Here is an 8725-nt window from a genome sequence, read left to right on the forward strand (position 1 = left end):
ACCACAAGGAGTAAGCCAGTAAGCAGCATCCCCCTATGGCTGCTGCTCAGTACCTGCCTTCAGGTTCCTGCCTTGAGCCCCTGCCCTGATGTCCTTCAATAATCACCTGTGATCAGGAACTGCAAGCCAAATAAACCCTTTCCTCTCCCAAACTGCTTTTGGTCATGGTGTTTCTCACAGTAACAGGAAGCAAGCTAAGGCAGTGAGCCCCAGCCCACGGGGTGGTAACTTTAAGCTCTAACCCAACAGATGCTGCATTCACACTAATCATGGGTCAGGGTAGGGCTCCAATAGCCATGTAAAGATATTTTTAAAAAGCCTGCCCTCACCAGGCAGTGGTGGCACACACCTTTAATCCCAGCACTCAGGAGACAGGTGGATCTCTCTGTGAGTTCGAGGCCAGCCTGGTCTACAGAGTGAGTTCCAGGACAGCCTGAGCTACACAGAGAAACCCTGTCTCGAAAAACAAAAACAAAACAAAATGAAGGCCTGGCCAGGTAATATGCACTTGTGATCCCAGCACCAGAAAGGCTGAGACAAGAGGATCGCTGAAGCTTGGTGACCATCCAGTCCAGGTGCATTAGCCAGTTCCAGCCGAGAGATCCAAAAGTGAGCTAGCCAGGGGCTGGAGGGATGCTTCAGTGCTTAAGAGTGCGTACTGCTCTAGCAAGGAACCCAAGTTTGGTTCCCAATACCTACGTTGTGCAGTTCACAATTGCCTGTGACTCCAGCTCCAGGGAGAACCTCACACCTCTAAACTCCACAGACACATGCACTCACTGTTCGCGCACGCAAGCACACACACACACACATACACACACACGTGCACACACACACCTGCACACACTCACACACAGATACCTGCACACATTCACACACAGACACCTGCACTCACTACACACAGACAACTGCACCCACTGCACACACACAGACACCTGCACCCACTCACACACAGATACCTGCACCCACTTTCACACACACACACAGGCTCCTGCACCCACTTTCACACACACAGAGAGACACCTGCACACGCACACAGACACGTGAACCACTGCACACACTCACAAAGACACCTGCACCTACTGCACATACACACACAGGCACCTACACGCACTTCACACACACACACACACACACACACACACACAGGCACCTGTACCCACTGCACGCACACACACAGAGACACCTGCATCCACTGCACACACACAGAAACAGAAAATTGAAAGTAATAAAAATATTTAAAACGTTAAAAACAAGTTGAAGAGTGACCAAGGAAGACACGACAACGACTTCTGGATATTATACTCACATACTCACCTGCACATATGTATGTGTACACACACACACACACACACACACACACACACACACACACAGAGGGACACCTCAAACAACAGAAAAAAAGCACCTGGCCACAGAGGGGTGGCCATGAGACAGGCACAGCTGCCTTCAGGAGCTGACCCAGCCAGTAAGAGCTTTTACCACTGGCCCCACTTACCAGCAATCATTATGGCAAGTGGAAAACAGATGAACTAACCTTGGGCTTCTTTGGCTCTGGGTCTCTCCTGAATTTTCCCATAGTCATGGGAGGTACTGGGACTGAGAACCCGACATGGAATCAGTGGTCATCCTTAGAAATAGCCCCTGCTGTGCAAGTTTAAAACACAGGTATCTACAGTTGTCAAGCCCTAATCAGCAAACAGCGCCCCCCTCCTTTCTACAACTGGATAACACCTTGTAATGGCTCCAGGACTAAGCAGGTGTGTAGGTGACCTTTAGATGGAAGCATCTCCTGGGTTTGCTCCTGAAAACCACCTGTCCTGTGAAGTCCTGTGAAGGGGACCAATCCCAACAGTCTCTGGCTCTGCTTGGTTAGAGGCTCTGAGGTTCCTTCTGAGCTAAGATCTAGTTTGTATCAGGGACAGCAGTGCGGATCACAGAGAGCCCGAGGAAGCGGGTGTGAGAAAGGCTTAGTTTATTGGCTGTACCTGGTGCCTGAGGCCCTGTGGAGTGACAGCTCAGTGACACAGGGGCGGGGCATTTTTTTTCTCTGTGGAAGCCTAGATAAGGAACCTGGCTGTTACAGAAGGATCTGTACCAGCCCTGTGACAGGCCCCGCCTTCCTGGGGTTGAACCCTGTTTGAATCAGCTTTGGGTCATTACAAGCTCTTAGAGGTGCACTGTCCGGTCCCGCTCTCTCGGGTCCATACTTTGCAAACTAGCCGGCTTTCCCTCCTTAGGGAAGTCTTGCCAGACGCATGTTCCACCATCCCGATTGTAAGGATGTCCAACTAGCATTCTGTACTGTGCTCACACGCTGGTTTGTCCCAACCAGTCCCAACTGCCATGTGCCATATCATGGGTCTTGCTTATTCACTGAGTACTTTCCAGCACTTTTAAATCTACACACTTAAGATAATTAGTCCTGGGAAATTTTTGCATGTTTTTATAGATGTCTTATTTTTAATTTTATTTCCTTTTTTTAAAATCATAATCCTTGTTTCCAAAATTCTAATTTATACCTCATGGATGTATCTTCAGCTTCTGACTCCTCTCAGATATGCAGAGTTGGAAGCCATGAAGTACATCTGAAAGGGAGCCACAGATCCCAGAGTAGATCTGTAAATCAGATCTACTCAGAAGCAAGTCTCCGGTCAGTGAGATGGTTAGTGGGGCCTGAGGCTTAGATACTCGCCATGGGAGAACGCGTCTGTGCTAGAGGGCCAAAGAGGCTCCTAAGGTGGCAGGCAGCATCGAGTGCCCCCCCAACGCGAAGTACCCCCCCGCCCCGCCCCCCCAACCCTTCTCCTTGGCTTGTTAGTGCAAGACTCAAGGGCAAGCGGGTCTGAACTCCCTAAGGAGTCATTCCCATGGTGGACGCCAGGTGGCGCCAGAGCCCACGCAGCCGGCTACCGCGTCCCAGACAAACCCTCCCCCGGAACGGAGGGGCATTGACTGCTTTCAAAGGAAAATTCTTACATATACAAAAGCAGACAAAATAGAGTGAAAAGGCTAACCCAGTTTCCTTAGACCTCAGCCCAGGCGCCTGCTCATCTCTAAAAGTCCAGACTACCCACTACTTCGTCTGTAAATATCTATTACTAATTTGATAAAACAAGCACCTTCCCCCAACCCCCAACGTGTGTGTGTGTGTGTGTGTGTGTGTGTGTGTGTGTGTGTGTGTGTGTGTGTGTGTGATTCCACCTCAATGTCTCTTTCAAGGCCATTTTTTGTGACACGTTGAGCTCACCTGGGAGATCCAGAGTAGTCTCGCTGTGCCAATATCCTTAACTCAGTCTTGCCTGCAAACACCCTTTTCCTAGCGTTAGAACCTGGCCTGTTTGGGAGCCACAAGCGGCAGATTCTGGAGAGGTGAGTGACTGGCTCAGGATGTAGATGACACAGTGGTGAAGTTGATGTTGAGGCCCAAGTCTATCAGACTGCGAAATCTAAACACAACCAACACACCTTCATCCCTCATTCCTCCTCAAAACAATTTGTCCCCACCTAAGCTCAAACAGTCCAGCCGCATGAGCTGATGGACACCAGGAAAGTTTCGCTGCTGGAGGGAGCCATCTCTTCACCTGAGAAACAGTTACTAGCAAGAACAGCTGCAGAGGGGTGCAGACAATTACCTCACCAACCTGCCCCTCCTCCATCTACAGGCACTTAGCCATGCCGTGGTACACGGACAGGACCGTTGCTAGGGGAGGAGAGAAAAGCTGGGAAATACGCTGACTGCACTTGGTGAGTGCAGGTGTAGAGAAACCATGGTAGAGTTTGGTGTGAGAGGATGGAGCACTCCAAGAGCCCTGCCTCCTCCTCCTCCCCTCCTCCTCCCCCTCCTCCTCCCCCTCCTCCTCCTCTCCCTCCTCCCCCTCCTCCTCCTCCTCCTCTTCCCCTTCCTCCTCCTCCTCCTCCCCCTCCTTCTTTTTCTTCTTCTCCTCCTCCTCCCTTTCCTCCTCCTCCTCCTCCCCCTCCTCCCTCTCCTCCATCATATCAATGAAAGAAGGCCTGGGAAGGTAATCAAAGCATTGGGACCTCTGTCTTTGCTTTCTATTGCTGGAATAAAAACCACGGCCAAAGGCAACTCAGAGAGGGAAGGGTTTATTTGAGCTTTCCATCCACTTCACGGGTAACGCAGCACGGGTGTGTGGGTTCATGAGAATGAAGACTCAGAGACACCTTGAGAACAAATTTAACCTTTCGACTACAAGGGGCTCAGCCTCAGGGGACTGAAGCCTTTCCCTTTGCTTCTTGGCATTTTTATTTTTCTCTGTGTTTACACTTTAGCGAGTAGGTTTATCTCAAAACAAACTGAATGAAGCTCCCAGAAATACAAAGCCAAGTACAAATACCTGATTCATGAGGAAGCACAATTTTCCAGGTTTTTCCTAACCAAGTTTTGCATAGGCTTTGTATCCATTGGAAACTCTCAGACAAGATTCACATTGGGCAGCAAAAGGTATCTGTAACACAAAGGATGGTTTAGGGGCTGGGTGCTAAATCTCGAGCTAGGCCAGGTATGGCCGGCGGGCTTTCCTGGCTAGCTTTTCAAGGCTGCTTGCTATCCCCCTGGTGCCAGGCTGGCAGGACAGCATGCCACAAGTCCATCATGAAGGGAAGTCAGTGCAGGGACTCAAGCAGGAGGAGAAGCAAGAACCATTGCTTCCTGGCTTGGTCATCTTCATTTCCTAAACGATCCAGGGCAGAGCCCACAGTGGGCTGGGCCCTCTGATATCAACCATCAATCAAAAAATGCCCCATTGAGGCTCCCTTTTCCCAAGTGTTCAACTGACAAAAAACTAACCAGTATGAGTGACCTCTTGTCAGCTAGACACACACAGCACCTTTAGACTATAGCCTTTCCTTTCTTGTTTACCCCTAATATTTCTTCTTTTTTCTTTTTGGTTTTTTGAGACAGGGTTTCTCTGTAGGTTTGGAGCCTGTCCTGGAACTAGCTCTTGTAGACCAGGCTGGCCTCGAACTCACAGAGATCTGCCTGCCTCTGCCTCCTGAGTGCTGGGATTAAAAGCATGTGCCACCACCACCTGGCCTTACCCCTAATACTTCATGTTAATATCACAACATAAAACATAACTCAGGAGCTGGAAAGATGACAGCTCAACAGTTAAGAGCACTGTCTGCTATTCCAGAGGACCCAGGTTCAATTCCCAGCACCCACATGGCAGCTTATAACTGTCTATAACTCCTGTTCCAGGGGATCTGATACCCTCACACAGACATACAAACAGACAAAATACCAATGCACATAAAATAAAAATAAATAAAATCATTAAAAAGGAAAAACATAGTTGAACTTTAAAAGTAAAACTTTTTTAAAAGATAACTTTAAAAGTTATCTGTAGATAACTGGGCATGGTGGTACACTTCTTTAGTCCCAGCACCCAGGAGGCAGAGGCCAGCCTGGTCTGCAGAGTCTTGGGCAAGGACAAGCAGGGCTACAAAGAGAAACCTTATCTTGAAAAGCCAAAACAAAAACAAAAATAAAAAACCCACAGCTTTAAAAGTTTTAACCCTTTATAAAGGTTCATTGTCTTTCTAAAATACCAAAGTCTCTTGACTTTGGGCTCCTATTAAATAAAAATGTTAACGTATTTATTACTCTAGGAGGGAGGGATGAGGGAACAGTCTCAGTCAGATCGAAGTAAAACCAGACTCCATTTTAAGTAGCTCAGAGTCTGATGTCTGGCCTCCGAAGGGCTTGGCGAGCCCCACCTCTTTACTTCTGCCACCTCTAGCATGCACAGATGTCATCTGGACCCCAACTTCTGTGTGCTGACCCCGAGTAAATGATTTTCAGAAGCTCCTACCCTAAGGATGCTTGTCCCTTCTTAATCAAAGCTGATGTCTCAGCCCCAGCTAACCAGCACTGACTGTCCCAGCAAAGCAATGCTTTCTCTCCAGGGGGCTGGTCTCTTGTCAGCCATAGCTGACTCCAGGTCAAACTGACCAGAACCACAGATCCTTAATGAAGAGTGAATCATTAATTAATTAATTATCCCACAGCAGCCGGGGGCGTCTGTGCTTCCCTCTGAACCGTCCCAGCCTAGGCCTCCGTTATCTTCATGACCCTCCGCACTCCATGGCTTTTCCAGCCCCAAATTCCAAATGTCTCCACCATTCCCCCCAAAACAATGTGGTCAGGTCTGTCACAGCAGGAGTCCATGTCTGGTACCAACCTCTGGCCTAGTCTGCTTTCGGGTGCTGTGATAAAATACTGACCAAAAAAAGCGCATTTATTTGGCTCATATGTCCTGATTACAGCCGCTCATCATGGGCAGTCAGGGTAGGAGCTCAAGCGGGCGCAGAGGCAGAAACAATGGAAGCATACCGCTTACAGTACTGCTCTTTACGACTTGCTCAGCTTGCTTTCTCTTACAAACCAGAACTACTGTCCTGGCACGGCGCCATCCATAGCGAGCTTGGCCCTCCCACATCAATCATCAATCAAGAAAATGCCCCCCGAAGACCTGCCCACAGGACAATCCAAAGGAGGCCGTTCCTCAGCTGAGAGTCCTTCTTCCAGACGACTCTAGTTTGTGTCAAATCGACAGCAATGAACCAGTACAACCACCCAACAAAACCAAACACTGAGGGAGGGACTTCATGGCTGAATATGGACTGTTGTTGATGTCACAAGAGTCAGCCAGGGAGGAGGATAATGAGTGAGGGGAGGCCAGCAAGGCATGGTGAACAGTTTTCACATTTATTATCATTCCCACATGAGGGACGGGGAAATATTACATAATGCAGCCGTTACCCAGTACATCAACCAGTGAGCTGCCTCTCAAGACCCAGAGATGAAGCCATAGAATTCATGTGTCCAGATGACCCAGTTTCTTCACACAGATGCACACACAACATGCACTTGTTCACACACAAATACACACACACATGTAAATACACATCCCACCCACAAAGACCCATAAGCTTCTTCATCCACACAGACACACATGCACACACAGGGACGCAAGGTTAATAACTCCAAACCTCATTGGAATCCTGATTCCATCTATCAAGCTGTATTTTTTTGCTTTGTTTTTTTTCACATTCATTGTGTATGCGTAGCTGTTACCCAGTATACCAGCCAATAAGCTGTCTCTTGTGACCTAGACATGTAGCCATAATAATTCATATCTGTCCAGGACAGGAGAAATCCGACACACATCTCACCATTGTGTCCTCGTTTCCACGTGATCCTGAGAAGGAAGAGCTGAACCAGTGCCCTGTTCCCGTCTCCTGTACTCTGGGTGGGTCTGCAGACACCGGATCATCTCTGCAACTGGTTTGTCCTCGTGGCGGATCTGATGCGCGACTGTAAACAGTAGGAACTTGGCCAGCAGCCCTCTTTTCCCAAGGATGCGGTACACCTGGGCAGAGGTACGTGGTCCTTGCAGCTTCTGTTCGCTCAGTATCTCCTTCTCCAATTCCTCAATCGTCTTTCCTGTCCAGGCGAAGGCTTCAGCTACCCTACGGTTTCGTCCCCCATAGCAGCTACTGACAAGATCGGCCAACCGGCAGCTCTCCAGGAAAGTAGCTGTTGACACCTGGCCCTTGCAGAAAGTCCTCGCAAAAGCAATCATTTCCATGAGGCCCAGGCGGACGACAGTAGCCTTGGTGCTGTCTCCACAACAGAAGCCGTCGCAGAAGCCAGCCCCCAGGGCCACGATGTTCTTTAGAGCCCCACACAGCTCCACCGCGTCTGAGTCTTCCACCACCGTGACCCGGAATTTGGGGGTCTGCAGCAGCTCTTTGAAGAGAAGGCCGCTCTGCGGCACCTTGCTGCCAATGGTGGTCTCGCAGAACTGTTCTGCGGCCACCTCGCTGGCTCTGTTGGCCCCCATCAGCACATTTATGTCTATGTGCACCTTCTCTCGGATGATGTCAGAGACAAGCTTCAGGCCCTCAGGGCCCTCCTCTATGCCCTTGATGAGGCTGAGGCCCAGGGCCGTCTTGGGAACTATGTCAGTAAACTCATCACAGATGGTTCAAACAAACTGGTGTGGGGAAGCAAATACCAGCAGGTCTGCATCCTCTGCAGTCTGTCTGGCTGAGACTCGAGGTGGCCACTACATTCTCTGGCAGCCTGTGTCCAGGCAGGTACTTGACATTTTCATGGTCACTATTAATGATGTCTGTCAGCTTCCTCCCGCTGACCACTTCTTCGAACACCCACATCTTGACCGTGGGTGCGAACTTCTTCATGTTCTTCACGTTGCTCCCAATGATTTTTGAAACAACGGATCCTCAGTTCCCAGAACCCACGATGCACACATTCAGGGCCTTTGCCACTACTTCCATGCCAGTATCCTGCAGTGGGGACTGTGCCTTCCCAGCTGACTGCTGCCTTCTGTCTGCTTGGTCTAGCCTGCAGGTACCCCGCCCTGCCAGCCTCCCTACCTGCCTGAAAAAGACATTCATGGCTGGAGAGTGGTGGTTCATGCCTGTAATCCCAGCACGTGGAGGCTCAGGTGGAGAACAGACTCAGGTTTAAGGACAGCTTGAGCTACAGAGTGAGACTCTCTGAAAACAAAAAAGATAAAAAGGTTTTTTTAAAAAAGGCTGTGGGATGCAGCTCGCTCAGTGGATACAGAGTGCTCGAGGCCATGGATTCTAGCCCCAGTGCTGACTGAGGTACTGTGGTAGCTAATGCCAATGCTGCCAGCACTGGGGAAGGAAGGGCAGGAGGGTCAGATGGTCA

General features: G+C 49.6%; 1 pseudogene; it reads right to left on the bottom strand.

Annotated features, from left to right (window-relative positions):
• Positions 1 to 7193: 7193 nt before the first annotated feature.
• LOC119807350 lies at positions 7194 to 8466 on the bottom strand (annotated as a pseudogene).
• Positions 8467 to 8725: the final 259 nt, after the last annotated feature.

This window comes from Arvicola amphibius, chromosome 2 (assembly GCF_903992535.2).
Source record: "Arvicola amphibius chromosome 2, mArvAmp1.2, whole genome shotgun sequence".
NCBI classification, from domain to species: Eukaryota; Metazoa; Chordata; class Mammalia; order Rodentia; family Cricetidae; genus Arvicola; species Arvicola amphibius.